The following is a 16,089-nucleotide window of genomic DNA, read 5'->3' as shown; positions in this document are numbered from 1 at the left end:
TCACATGCAGGGAGGTGCTTGCAAATTGCCCCTGTCTTACATTTTTCACCCATTTAGCTCCACTTAGCCAAATTTAGCCTTTTTTACCGATTAGCTACATCCAAAACTGAGACTGCCTAGTTGAGCTAGTTTAGTTTGTCTTTTGCGGTATGTTTTTACGTCTGCGATTTGGCCCGTGTGTATATGAGAATAAAAAAAAGAATTGAAAAAGAAAGAAAAAAAGAAAAAGACGTGAATAAAGAAAAAGAAAAAAAATGAAAAAAAATCAAAATCACGTATGCAGGAAACCAGGAAAGAATGAAAAATCAAAAATTTGTTGTCTGGTTGTATTTGGAGACCGTACGTTTTCACTTTTATCTTGTGACGGTCTCACTCCTCCGTTTTATTTTACATTTTTTTAGGAGATAGTGTATTTTGGATGGTGAGTTGTGTGCCAAATGAAGGGCACTTGTGTTTATTTTCCAGTCGGTTGAGATTCCGACGGTCTTATATGGTCCTGTTTAGGAACTAGCTTGGCGCTTTTACCACATTTCCATAATCTATTTTGCCTTTTCTCACCTGAACCTCACTTTCCCATATCATTTGTAAGCCCTCGGCTGTGACGGACATTGTTGGTTGGAATGTATGTATGGTACTTGAATTGTCTATCATTTTTGTTGCATGCATGTTATATAGGTCGCAGTTTAGGTGAGTGACTGTTTCTCTGTCTCTCTTATACATATATAATTAACCCTTTGCTTCACGAGAGAAGAGTGACCACATGGGAGTTCGATTTTGTTGGTCTTGCAAGGTCGATAGGTCAGGTTTATTTATGGACATCTTATAATTCGTTTGCGTAATGACCATTGTAGCTGTAACTGTTGATTTTTGTTTGCATTAAATTGGTTCAAGTAGACAAGTTATACCTAGCTCTGAGCTTTCTTTTTCCGTTCCATTAGTTTTGCATCTAGTTTATTGGGGACAAGCAAAGTTTTGGTTTGGGGAGATTTGTTGCGTGCATTCCATGTACGTATTTTGTACTTTATTTGCACGCATTTCAATGCATTTTGTGTAGTGTTTAGCTACAAATGTCCCTCGAATTGTCTACTTTGGTTTATCTTGTCTTATTTGCAGGAATGAACCAAAGAGAAGCATAATCAAGCCTAAAACATGTCCCTATTCATGCATTTAGGAGATGAGATGATTCGGAGCTTGGAAACTACTAATTGTGATGCGCAACGAAGTAAGATAGCAAGGCGAGCAAAGGAAGAACTTCAAATTTCTAGTGCCTACTTTGAAGAGACATATCTCGAGTTCTACAACCGATTTTCAAGTGATTCCAATTGGAGATAAAAGCTTGTACTCTTAGCTTTCCAACGCCACCAGAATCGTCCTGTTTGCCCATGTAACAAAGAAATGGAAGCCGTTTGAAATTTAGTGCGCGAAGTAGGAATTGTGCGCTGGAAAGTACTCGATCGAGTACAATTATGTTCGATCGAATCCTTTTTCTACTCGATCGAGTAGTTGAATTTTAGGGTTTACTCGATCGAGTATTTATTTCACTCGATCGAGTGGTTTGAGCTTAATTTTGCTCGATCGAGTAGTTTCAAACCTCTCGATCGAGTGGTTTCTTATTGGGCTCGGGCTTTTTAGCTTTATTTTGTTTTTAGGTCAAATAAAATCGTCTTTCCTATAAATAGGAAGGCAACAGTACACCTTAGACATCAATTTTACAATACTTTTTCCCTGTTACTGTTACTTATTGCTTTCCTCTCTTTTCCGGATCTTTTCTCATTAATTTTCTCTCTTTTCCCTTTTCTCTTTATTTAATGTTTATTATTTCTCTCTTTGTTTTTGTTCTTACCTTCATTATGTCTAGCTAATTGTCCCTGCTAGGACTAGGGGATTCGATGAAGGAATGTTAATTGCTAATTAGTTTATAGATTGTCGTTGTTGTTATGTCTATGTTGTTAATCACTGCTTATAATTGTATCTTGCTGATTGAATCGATGCAATTAGCCTTTTAATTTTGGTAAACCTTGACCTAGACCGGAAGGTTGGAAGGGGTGAGACCCGCAGTGAACAATAGAATGCTTTAGTGAGGGTGGAAGCTAAGCTAATAGTATTTTAGGGCGAATTGAGACCGGAAGGAGATATTCATTGCCCCTTAGACTGACACATCGACTAATTTGTGACCTTAACTGCAATTAATTAACATTCATTGATGAACGACATCCTAGTTTACTTTCCCTCTGCTTAATTTCTCTTATCTCTATTTCTCTTGCCTTAATCTCGTTAGTTTAGTCAAAACAATCAAACCCCCACACTGTGACCTCAGACAGACCGAATAGACAAGTAGATAGTGACCGCCTCCCTGTGGAGATCGACCCTACTTACCGCTGACTTCTGTTTGTAGTATCTAGGTATTTATTTTTGGTACCTGACGAGGGTATCACGTGACTCGTTTTGTAAACCATTTGTCCGTGTCATTGTGACTCATTGTGTCATCCATTTTTCCTTGTTATTGTGACTCATTTTATGAAGTAATTGTCCTTGTTCATTAGGCATTGTGACTCGTGTGAACCATTTGCCCTTGTCATTGTGACTTATTGTCTGAACCATTTGTCCTTGTCATAGTGACTCATTGTGTGAACTATTTGTCCTTGTTCATTATCCATTGTGTCTCGTGTGAACCATTTACCCTTTTCATTGTGACTCGTTGTGTGAACCATTTGTCCTTGTCATTGCGGCTCATTATGCGAACCATTGGTCCTTGTTCATTAATCATTGTGACTTGTTGAGCGAACGATTTGTCCTTGTCATCGTGACTCGTTGTGCGAACCAGTTGTCCTTGTTCATTAGTCATTTTGACATGTTGTGTAAACCATTTGCCTTTGTTCATTAGTCATTCTGGCTCGTTGTCTGAACCATTTGTCCTTGTTATTGTGACTCGTTGTGTGAACCATTTGTCCTTGTTCATGAGTTATTGTGACTCGTTGTGTGAACGATTTATCCGTGCGTGACTCGTTTTGTAAACCATTTGTCCTTGTTCATTAGTCATTCTGACTAATTGTGTGAACCATTTGTTCTTTTTGTTGTGACTCTGGTCGATCGCTTTCTTAGCTTAGATTTCGGTTACTTGTCGTAAGGAGCACCTAGACCAAAACAATATTTATAACTTCACAAACAACTCTACTACTAGTAAAGAGGTAAGTAAAGGTCGGATCCGAAGGGACGGGTATTGATGTAGGATTTTCGGTTGCAAGTAGTGGTGTCAAGGGGTGTCACAATTTGGGTTGAGATAAGAAGATCACTAAACTAAATGACGCGTGTCTATAATATGATGTTTTACATCTTTATTTCCACGCATTTTATGTCCATCATTGGTAGTTTATTCTACTATTTGCCCCATTTTGTCCACTTCCGCCTTTTTTGTGTAATATTGCAGAAATATGAAGAATTCAGCGGAAATCGAGCCGAATCCGTCCCTAAGTGCTTGGCATAGGATTTGACATGAAGGTTTGACTCGGGAAATGAATTCGGTGCGCGTAGCAGGGCCTGAAAGATAGATTTGCGAGAGTTTTAGAAGCGGATTACTAGCTAACTTGGTCAGTAGACTGACCTACATGGTCTATAGATCGTCGAATCTTTGAACATTGATCTGCAGAAGAAACGATCGATCGATCGAGGTCCATGGTCGATCGACCACATGAGCTGACGTGCAAGTTTTATTTTAAGTCAGAAGCTTTTGATATTCTCGACCTTTAGTCGATCGACTGGTTGATATGGTCGATCGACCACTTATGCAATCTGACGAGAATTAAAAGATTTTAACCTAAGCCCATTTGTACTTAGGTTGGGAGAAGGGTTTACGTGACACTTCTATATAACGTAACTCCTTCCTACTGCTTTACATATATGGATTTTGGGAGAGATTGTGATTGACATACCTAGTTTGTTCTACAGTTTTCATTAGTTTTTCAATAAAGTTCTTCTTTTGCATCCAGATTTGTTTCTTGCCTTCTTTATTTCTGGTAATTCTTGTTCTAAATTTTAGTTTGCTTTTATTCCTTCTCATTAGATTAGAATTGATTAGTTAGAATCCCTAATACCTAATTCTTTCTTTTATGCGGTTTTATTGTTCATTTAATTTAGTTATGAATTCTGTTGTTTTCATCTTTAGTTTCGTTATCGTTATTAATTCTAGTATGAGTAGCAAAATCTCCCGTGCTAATATGTGAGGGGACCCGTAGCGTAGATGGCGTAGTTTAGGTAACCCTGATTCGGGTAATGGTCGATCGACTGACATAGCTGTTCGATCGACTGACATAGCTGGTCAATTGACTGGCCTCGTGTTAGATTAGCACTATTTCGGTTTATTAATTGCAATTTTTGACAAAATCGAATGCATGCGACTAGTTAAAAGCCTAGTATTTGAACAACCCACAAGATCGAGAGATAGGGGAGGGAAAATAGATTAATAAATCTAGACGACTAAATTTCTAAGATCCAAAGATAAGTAATTTAGGTTTTAGGAATCACTATTCAGGGCGAGAGCTAGTTTTAGTGAGACTTAGGGACTAGTAGCATAGGCCGAAAGGAGCTACTAGTTAACTCGGACCGAGAGGACCTGTTATTTGCCTATCTTACATGATTATTTCAGACTTACCTAGGATTACCGCCATCGCAGCTACAGTGAACCGATCATTTTAGCTTTCTTTTAATCATTGTTTATATTTCTTTCATTATTTGCTTATTTATCTTATGTTATTAGAATTAGACCAATCCAAAACCCCCCAGAAATTCATAGACTGAAATTAAACAACTTAACTCCCTACCTCCCTGCGGATCGACCCTGTTACCACTAGCTTCTGTTAGTTCTAATAGGTTTTATAAATTTTATTTTTGGTGCACTCAACGACAACGCATCAAATTTTGGCGCCGTTGCCGGGGAGGCACCGCTAGTTTTAGTTGTTCTTTTTTATTTTAGTCTATTCTCTAGTTTAAGGAACTTCCGTTCCTTAAACTATTCTCACATTCTTTTTGTAGTATTATCTTATGCGCAGGTCACAACTTGGTGAGCTATTTCCACTAGACCTCGAGTTAGAGAAGACTTTGCAGGTTAAGAGGAGATTATTTCAAGAATTACCGACAGAGGAAGAGCTGAGTACTCTGTCTAACTTTTACGAGAACGAGCTGTTTGAAGACGGTCAACCATCATCTCCAGCTTGTAACTCTTCAGCTGATATAATTACATCTCCGGAGATGGCTCAAGAGGCGAGTATATCGAGTCATTCCGAGCAAAAAGTTGAAAATCTCTATAAGGGATTTACTTTACCAGCTGGTACCGCTAGAGGGTTTGAAGCAAAACCATCCTATATCAATCTGGTCGAGAGGAACCAGTTTGGAGGATCTGCAAATGAGGATGCTGCCAGGCATATGGAGATATTTGTTGATTATGTCTATTCTATCCCTCCACCTGAAGGCGTTACTCAGGAACAGATCAAGGAGACTATGTTAATCTATTCACTCCGAGATGCTGCAAGGGAGTGGTATAGGGATCTCGATCGTGCTGCTTCAGGTATTACAGATTGGAATTCGTTGGCCTTGGCTTTTTACAAGAAATACTAATCTGCGGCCAAGACAAATGCACTTAGAGCTCAGATCACGAGTTTTAAGCAAGGACCTAATGGAGATTTTCATGAAGCTTGGGTCCGATTCAAGAAGCTAATTCGCTCTATTCCGCACCATGGGTTTGAGCAATGGTTTCTATGCAACCAGTTCTATAATGGTCTTTATGATGATCAGAGAGCTATCCTAGATGCTGCAGCTAATGGGATATTTCAGGAAAATAGCGGTGAAATAAAGGGGTGGAAAACCATCGAAGACATGGCCACCCATAAAGCTGAGCATGGAAACTCTAGGGAAATCAAAGGAGAGCTGCTGAATCTCCTGCCGTAGCTGCATTAAAGGCTCTTACGGCGAGATTTGTCAAGTATGAGTTAGGATGAGCTTCAAAGGGTGGTATTTATCTGGTAAATGCTATGTGAGACGGTCATTTTTCATGCAAGAGATGTAGAGGAGAAGGTCATGTTGCGGATTTCTGTACCAGTTCCAATGAGGTCTGTGCTGCTTTTCAACATTATAGGCAGACCAACACCTACTTTGATCCTTTTAATGTGCATCCGAATTTGAGGTAGAATAGCCAAAATGTTCTTAATCCGAACCCAACTCAGCAGCAGCAGCAGAATTATGTGCCCCGTCATAAGCAGCAACAACCGTATCAGAAACCACCCTATGTACCTCAGTAGCAGCAGCAGTTTTAAAGTTCTGAGGCTTCTGAGTTCAAGAATATGTTTCAGAGCTTAACGGGAATGCTGTAGAAGGAATCTCAGGCTAGAGAGGCTAGTACAAAGATGTTGGAATCTTAAATTGCCCAGTTAGCCAATAAGTTTGCTACTAGAGCTCCGGGGTAGTAACCGTCACAGCCGGTCCAGAAGAAAGAGACCCTGAATGCAATCACACTAAGGAGCGGGTCTACCCTTGATGGACCCGTTACTGTAGGGGATTAGCCCGAGGAAGTTATGGTTGAAAAAGGTGTAAAAGCTGCTGGAAAAGGAAAAAAGAATAAGAGTGAGAAAAAGACGAACAACAGTGCCCATGGTGGTCGACCGCTCTACCCAGTCGATCGACCACCCCTTACTCTTCAGCGACAGTTTCTGATCCTTCTGATCATTCTGGGAAAAAGGAGATCAGTCGATCGACCAGTGATCGACTGGTGATGCTGCTGATGTTGAACCATTTTGTCCTCCAATGCTAGATAACTTGAGGGATTTCTTGTTTCGGGGTAAGACGACTCCGCGGTTTTCGAGGGAAACTCCCAATGCTGACGGGACAATTCCGGATCGTGAATATGACCCAGCGTCAGTCAATGGTTCATTTTTGACGCGGCCTGAGGCGGGTACAAGCTATAATAAAGATAAGGTAGTGGATTTCCAATCTAAGTCCAAGAATGCCGGTACGAGAGATGTTGAGGAGAGGGCAAAGCTACTTTTGACAGCCCCTTATCCAGAGAGATTAGTGCCGACCAAGGATCAGGTATCATTCAATAAAATTAAAGATGTTATTCGCAGTTTGAATGTGCAAGTACCTTTTCTTGAGTTAGTTAATTAAGTGCCCGCTTATATGAAATTTAAAAGCAATTATTGACAAAAAAGCGGTCACTTGAATCTGTGCAGTCGATAGCTCTCACTGAAGAGTCTACCTCTTATTTGACTCATATTGGTCCACATAAGCTAGCTGACCCTGGTAGCTTTTCTGTTCCTTGTAATATTGGTACCTTCTCAATTGAGAAGGCATTATGTGATCTAGGAGCAAGCCTTAGTGTCATGCCATTGAGTCTAGCTACGAAGTTGGGTCTGACCAAGTTTGCAGTTACTAATATGACTGTGCAAATGGCTGATCGTTCTGCAGTTCAGCCAGTAGGGGTCTTAGAGGATATTTCTGTGCAAATAGGAAAGTTCTTTTTCCCTGTTGACTTCATTGTCCTAGATATACCCGAGGATGCTCACATTCCTATCATTTTGGGTAGACCATTTCTACACACTGCCGGTGCAGTTATTGATGTTGGACTAAGGACACTTACCTTTAAGGTGGGCAAGCAGTCCACTGTTTTTGCCCAAGCTGCTAGGAAGAAAGATGCTATGTGGCCCGTTACTTGCAATGCTATTAAATCTTATGTTGTGATTCCTGCTTTAGTACTTGTACCTATTCCTTCTATAACACCTCCGCCCCAGATTGGGAGCAACATGGAGGGAGATTCTGCTGTATTGGATGTTTCAGGAACTGGTTTGGGGAAAGAAGAGCTGCTTGTTCCTCCAGCTGTGACTGAGCCCATTGTTCAGAGAGGCGGTTTGGGATGTCTGAGTTACGGGACTGATGAGGAGCCCGAGGAGAAAGAGCCAGTCAAAGTTTTGGAGTCTGACCTGGAGTTTGATGAGCTAGATGATGCCCATGTATGGGAAGATGCTAGAGACGATGATCCGCTGAGCGTCCTAAACGACGGAGTAGAGTGGAGTCATGCTGAGAAGATGAGCACCGTGGAGGGCACTTCATGCAGCCAGAAGCCATGGTCGGAGCTATTCCGCAGTCTTCGCGGATGAACTATTTATTTTCTTGAGTTTTAGACAATTTATTGCGTTTTAAGACTATTTACTGCTTTGGTTTGCGCGAGACTTCGCTTTATTGGTTTGCTTAGGATTTTATAAGACTATACTCTGCTACTTTTGGGTTTGCGCAATTTTGGGCGCTGTATTTATGTGCAATTGCCGGTTATTAGACCAACTTAACTCAATTCATTGAGTTAATTCGAAGAAAACGAAGTCTGCGTCAGGTGAAGTAGTCGATCGACCAGCACCATCGGTCGATCGACTGGTTGTAGAGGTTCCAGGAGTTCTGTTCCAGTTCCTCTGGCCGATCGACTACCCCCATTGGTCGATCGACCGCCTCTACTGCTGTACTTGTTGTGGCGATCATTCCCTGTTGTGTTTGGTCGTTTTGTGGATCGTGAATGGGAGTTTTTTTGGAGTTTTCCTCTCTATCTTTTTCCTCTCACATTCATTTATCGCTTTCTTTTGTTTTATTTCCTTGCGCATTTTTACCGCTCCCTCTTTTTATTCTCGGATAATGCATGGTATTCTGTATTTTCAGGTACTTATTGGTAGCACTGCTGGCTACTGAAACCTCCTAGCTCACGCTGGTTTGGGGAGGTTTCCTTTTGCGCTTAAAATCTTGTGAGTTTCCGAGTTCCTTTTCATGTCTTATTTATTTATTTATCGCAAAAATCCCATTTCCCTTTTGTTTCTTTTATATGATTTTGCACAATGGGGACATTGTGTGATTTGGTTTGGGGAAGGGTTTTGCGTCGCATTTGCATTGTTTTTATTACACGTTTATTGCATTTCTGCTTGCATTGTATTATTTCTTATATATACAAAATTCAAATTAAAAAAAAAATTTGAAAAAAATCCCAAAACTTCAAAAATTTCACGTTTATTTTAGCATGTAGGTCGAGTCGGAACGGTAGTACTTCAATGATGACATTGCATTTTCAGCTATTTATGCCTAAGCCGTGCTTAATTAACATGTTATTAGTAGAATCATATATGTATACTTACGAGTTTTTGTTAAATTACTTGCTGAATTTGAAATTTGACTTTGAACTTTGTTAAACTACATCATCTTCTGAGTTTTAGAGCTTTATAACTGGTGTCATCCATGACCAGTTTATTTAGGATGTGAGTAGTTACTCCCTACGAGGCATGTTACAAAAAATCGCATAAACGTGAACTTCATCTACTTAGTATCTGTATGCATTCGGGTTTATGGTTTGTTGACACATGTGGTAGAGGTATCCCCTTTATTCTGTTTTGCCCATGAGCCCCTCATAGCCAAATTGCATATTTTGTCCCAATTAGCTACAATCTATAATCTATCCTACCCTAGCCGAGCTAGTAAAGGTAGCAATTTTGGGAATGTGTTGTTTGCGGTTTGGTTATTAATTCTCATTATGAAATGTTGGATGAAAGAATGAAGGAGGAAAAAGAATTGTAAAAGGAAAAGAAAAAGAAGAGAAAAAAAAGAAATATGAAACGAAAAAAAAAATCATATACGGAAAAGTGGAATAATATTATGCTGTGATTTTTGCTCCCTTGTTATATTTGTATCCTATAGGGAGTTGACGATATTTTGGTGATTAGTGAGTTGTGTGCATCCAAATGGCACTGTTTTGTATTGATTTATTTTTGAGTTTGAAATTGGGATGTTCCTAAATTTGGTGTTTAGTAGTTACTAGCTTGGCTTTTAACTCCTCTTATCCAAATTCATCTTAGCCCCTTCTTACCCATTACCTCACAATCCCATATTAATCTCGGCATGTGTCATGGTCATTAATGGTTGGAATGCATATTGTGGACATGGGCCCACCTGCGTATGCCCAGCCGATTTGTGGACAACGGCAGCGGTCTTTTTGAAAGCCACGCTCGGCGGCGTAAAGGTGCTTTCGACCGGATCGTTTTAGATCGGTCGGTTTCGTCTCGCTAAGGGTCTCGAAACGATTAGAGATGTTCGGAGTCGCCACCAAGCATTTGTGGGATGTCTGGAACCCGTTCGAATTCCACTTTATACCCCGGTCAAATCGAAGCACAAAGCAGCGTTTTGACATAGGTACTAAAGATAAGGAAATATTCCCTCTTTAGCATCCTATCTCTAGAATGACTCTCGTACGCCCTGGATAAGGTCGTCCACTATCCAAAGTTTCTGAGTAAGAGGTGAAGGTACGTATTGGGAAGCCCTTTAATCGGACACCCAATCCCGCCCGCGTTTAGCGGCCTCTACTGATCGATCTTGGTTGGTTGAATGCAAAAGTTGATAAAACGGTTTAAATGCATGAATGATTGATTTGCATGCAAGACGGAAATTAAACATCCATTTACCGTATTAGGTTTAGGGTGCATAACATGATCCATTTGTCATAGTAAGGCATTTGGCAAATATGGTTTGAATAGTCATCTGATCCGTCCTATATCCGGGTTAACCGGAGTCGGGATCGTCCTAGACTAATGCAGGACGGGAAGGCAGCCTCCGTACCTGTGCCGAGACGGCTATAAGAGGCGCGAGCCAGCCGGCGATATAAGGGGCCTCCCTCTGGTTTTGAAAATGAGAAATGAGGAGCCTGCTTGAGGCGCGGGTTAGCCAACGGTTTATATGCCGTGTTCTGACTTTTAGAAAGACGTTATAAAACGTATTGAAAATGGGTATTTGAACCCGGTTTGATTTGAAAGGGTCGTTTAGACCGCATTTGTTGATTTGGAGAACTAGACTCGAATAATCATCATTGTTTGATAATATTCGATGTCGGGTTCGATTTGACAAGCTTGACATGAATAGTTTTGAAAATGATTATGGACTAATTGTTTTAAGTCCATTTTGAATGTAATTAGTCGTTACTCATCATCGTACCCGGGTTAAAATCCGGCATGGTATATGGAACCAAGGATGATTTCGTGTTGGTGACTAATATGCATGTTTTGTAAATGTAAAGAAATGAAATAAAAGGCTTTAAAATACCTCTTAAATGTCATTAACCAAATATTATCACCGAAACACAGATTTAACCGTCATGGTATGAAGAACCAAGGGTGAAAAATGCTTTATGGTTAAAACATGTGAAATGAAACAAAAAGGTTTCGAAAATACTTGAAATGGTAAAAACCGATTACAAATATGAAAATGGATTAAGGTAAATGACGAGAACAAACACGGTTGATCTCTGGTCTGAACACCCCATTTAGGCGCAAGCCAGTTGGCGACCTAAGGGGCTTCTGCCTCAGACCAAAAATCAGTTTTGGCTCGTTTATTCCATGTTTTGGTTCATGTTATGCATGTTTTAGCATGTTAAAGTCATGAAACGAATGAAAACATAATAAAAGAGGATTTTTACACCCTCATACTTACATGTTTGGTTGTGGCGAGTGACCGACGTAAGTGTAACAACTTGTTTGATCGGAAAAAACTCGGTTTAAAACCATTTTGGTAAGTAAAAGAGTGTTTTAAATGTTTAGTGATGGTGTAGTGGTCAAAATGGTCGGACAAGTAGTTTAATGCACGATGAAGGTACCAAACAATGTGTAAGGCTTGTGTTTACGATCGGTAGGTCGTAAACACGCGTCGGATTGTGACTTTAGAAGTCGAGTCAAGAATTTTAAGGGAGAAAAGAGGGGGCGGACACTCGCGTAAATCTCAAATGGGCGACATTTGAGGGGTATTTATAGGTGAATGAGTGGTTGTATAAGTTTTGAGAGACGTGGCCACCTGGGCTGGTCAAAGAGGCGCGAGCCAAGTCGCGGAACTTCGAGTTGTGTTGTCACTATCACAACAAACGCAATCATGATTTGTTCTATCCTAGGTTTTGTAGTCACATGTTTGGTACTTGACCATTCATGAATCCGGGAAAACTTAGTATAGAAGGCTTTAGATATTTTATTTTTGTGGTTGACTCAGTTTGACTCGTTGTTGGAGTCGGGATTTTGAATTTTCGAGTCGGTTTTTTGGTCGGTGTTGGTTTTGACTCTAGTTAGTGTCATCGTGACCCCGTCGTTGTGCATTAAACACTCCAGGTATTTTTGAAATGTTTTGAAATGTTTTGTTTTTGAAATCGTTTTAAGTTTTCCGACGTAAAGTTGTACACAAACTGTCGATCAAACGCTGCGATCCCAAAACATGTTGTAGTCCGATAATCATCGGGTGTTTGTTGGAGTCTCAGCAGATACTGGGTATCTACAGAGCCGCCACTTTGACTGAGGCTTGGAGAGGGTGAAAGTCAAAGTAGAGTCCCCAGGTCAATCGAAGATTACAACCTGAAGACCCAAGCGACGTTGAGGCGGCTCGAAAGAATTCGGACCAAGGACCTGCCGTCGGGAAGGGCGACGCCAAGGCGACTCGAGGGTACGAGTCAAGGACCTGTCGTCGGCAACAGTTTAGAGTCTGTCGACTGTCCGTGCGGGTCGTTTAAAGTCCGTTAGACTACGTGCAAAGGCTCGCCAGCCATAAGAAGGAGTCATACCTGAGGCATCTTCGGATATGTCCTTGCATGGTTGCGGATAAATGCTCGCCAGCTGTGGTGCGTATATAGGAGGGCTCGCCACCCGTGACGCGTTGTAAGGCTCGCCAGCCGTGGTGCGTTGTAAGGCTCGCCAGCCGTGGTGCGTATATGAGGAGGGCTCGCCAGCCGCGGTGCGTTGTAAGGCTCGCCAGCCGCGGTGCGTTGTAAGGCTCGCCAGCCGAGACAAGGAAATGTACCCGAGGCATCTTCGGGATGTGTCCTTGAAAAAGGTAAGGAAATGTATCCGAGGCATCTTCGGGATGTCTCCTTGAAAAAGGTAAGGAAATGTACCCGAGGCATCTTCGGGATGTGTCCTTGAAAAAGGTAAGGAAATGTACCCGAGGAATCTTCGGGATGTGTCCTTGAAAAAGGTAAGGAAATGTACCCGAGGCATCTTCGGGATCTGTCCTTGGATGTGTGCGGACAAAGGCTCGCCAGCCAATGGTAAAGGTCGGTTAATGGACCATTGGAATAGCCGCGTCGAGTGGGCTTGCTTTGAAAGCAGCGAACTCATGATGTCGCTGTGGAAATAGTGAGTATGGATCCTCATTATCACTTCTTTTGGAATGAGCGGGTTCCGCGAGGAAGCCCCCCTGCTGGCATTTGAAGGAATAGTGAATTTGGAATTTTCACCATTCGGTTTGAATTCGTAGTGGCGGTTTTGATCGCCGTTTGTCTTAATTTCGAAAGGAAATAGCAAATTTCAAATCTGCTATTATATTTGAAGTGACGGTTTATGTTCCGCCGTTGACATTTGAAAGAAATAGTGAATTTGGAATCTTCACTATTGGTTGAAGTGACGGTTTATGTGCCGCCGTTGACATTTGAAAGAAATAGTGAATTTGGAATCTTCACTATTGATTGAAGTAACGGTTTATGTGCCGCCATTGACATTTGAAAGAAATAGTGAATTTGGAATCTTCACTATTGATTGAAGTGACGGTTTATGTGCCGCCGTTGATTGAAATAGCGATTTTGAATTTTCGCCATTATTTTGAAATTGGCGGTTTTGATCGCCGTTTGCCTGAAAATAGCGAGTTTTGAATTTTCAATATTTTTTTTGTTTGTTTTTGAGGAAATGACAATATTTGATATTGTCAATGAAAATTTCGAAGTCTGTTGTGGGAAATTGGGCCCAAAGCCCAAATTTCGCTGAAAAGGAAAAGGGGAGGCCTGGTTTAAGTGCGAGCCACCTGGCGATGCAAGCCGGCTTCCCTATTTTTTGTTAAAAAGACGCGAGGTTGAGTTGCGGATGAACATTCATCTTCAACCTCGAAAAATCGCCCAAAATTGCCATTGACGGACCTTCAAGCTTGCTTTCATCCGTGCCATTGTCAACAAATGTCATCTCAAGGTAGGTATTTCCTCTTGAATCCTTTCAAATTTGTTGGTTGTTAGCTAGATTGAATTAGGGCGGATTTTGCCCTAAAAAATCAAATTGGGCGTTTTTGCTGGGGCCAATTTCGAGTGAAATTGGTGTTTGCATTAGGTTAGAAACCCGTTTAGGAGTATAAGGGGGCTTTTAGTTTGCATTTTGGTCCCCGTTCCCGCTCCCTATGCTCGAAAAACGTGATTGAGGCGAGAAACCGTCTCATTTCACAATGCCAAGTTTATTTGTTTGGGTAGTGGGTCCCACTAGGTTGCATTGTAGTTGGGAAAACCCGTGTTTGCCATTTAAGGACCTTCATTGGATGTTTGTGGGCAAAATTGAATTTTTGCCTTTTGCGATGGTCTTACGTCTGACAAAATAAGCGCTTGTTTGTGTGGGATTTATCTGTATGCATCCCTTTATATTTAAGGATTATAACGAATTATAAAGTGATGATAACTAGTCATAAAATAAATTGCATAAACAAAATCGTAAAGGATTAAGAAATAACCTTCGGTCCTAGCTTTTATGGCCTATGAACAATATCGCAATGATATTCTCCTATCAGTTGCACCCAAGATGTTCCGAGAAATGCCCCTCAAATTGCTAGAATGAGATCCCCAATTTTCTGTAAAAATATAGGTTTTTTTGTGTGATTTTTTTATGAGAGAAAATGATGAGCAAAAATTAGGTTAAAAATTAGGTCAGGAAATAATGATCTCCCATTCCCTTATAAAACCGAGTATAAGGTGTAATAGGGTAGATATTTTCCTTCCAAATTTTCGGCTCATATACCGAAATTAAGAGAGTTAATTTCTCTTTTTTCCGGTTATTCCAAAAATGTATAAAATGTGTAAATTGTCATCTAGTGAGGATCGAACCCATGACCTCTTGGTTTGAGTACCCTCACTATTACCACTATGACACATTCATCTTGTTGATATTAAATATAACCGATTACATTTAATTACGAATTAACTGATTAATTCGTCCAAGCTAACATTACATACATTTAATTAAATATAACTTATTATATTCAATTTATGAATTGACAGTTAATTCGTCTTAACTAATAATATTTAATCTTCCTTAAATAATTGTCTCATCAACACATTGACTAACTATTTAGTATATAAGGCATCAATGTGATCATATTTCTATAACCACATCTCTCAAACACATCCTATAGGTGTGACCTTTAGGGACCAGTTGATCACCGCCATCTGTATGATAATAACGTCAAACTTTCTAGCAAGCCAACCGTTATTAGGTAAACGTTAATCAATTGATTAAATATACAAAGTATACCCTTGTGAACCTGTAAGAGATTTACAAATGTTATCACACTAATTTGTGGAGGACACAAGCTCCAACAAACTCCCACTTGTCCTCACAAGTGTATGTGCGATAACCGATTCTCATATCCTATAAAATTTCTCCCACTCAATGTAAAACAATTTGCAAATCCGAATTCACAAAGGTCGTATTTTACAAGCGATCAATATCAAGAGTGGTTTCCCCGACTAGAGAGTAACTTAACTGATAAACGAATCAACATTCGAGCATGGCCATGCATTTCAGTTACAACTCCTCGAGTGGCCCTGAGAAATAACTATACCTGATAAGGGTTGGATATTTTCCTCAACTCGAATCCTGCAGATGTAAGCGCAGTATGAAATGACCCAGAAAAAATCTACTTAGCCCCAGTTACGGTAGACCGTGAGAAAGAAACCAAAGTCACCCAAAAACTGCCTTAATCTCAAGAGACAGTTGATAGTCAAAAGAATCGACTCTAGGAACACAATGGATGTCCGATCCACGACCTGGTACCGAATGTCATTAAACATTTAGGACTCCATTACGTTGTCACAAAAAGTTGTCTTACGAGGTATCGTCATAATCTCGTATCTGTGATCGATCAGTCAACCGTTTGACTTATGGCTCGTTGAACCCACCATCAATCGACTGCACAATATAATAACCGGAGTTATCAGCTCACATTGGCGGTTACGGACCAAAACAAATTATAATGTAATTCAGTTCACTTTGTGGCGTTCAATGTTGTCAGTACAATCCACAT

Source organism: Silene latifolia, chromosome Y (assembly GCF_048544455.1).
Source record: "Silene latifolia isolate original U9 population chromosome Y, ASM4854445v1, whole genome shotgun sequence".
NCBI classification, from domain to species: domain Eukaryota; kingdom Viridiplantae; phylum Streptophyta; class Magnoliopsida; order Caryophyllales; family Caryophyllaceae; genus Silene; species Silene latifolia.
This window is presented reverse-complemented; position numbering follows the sequence as displayed.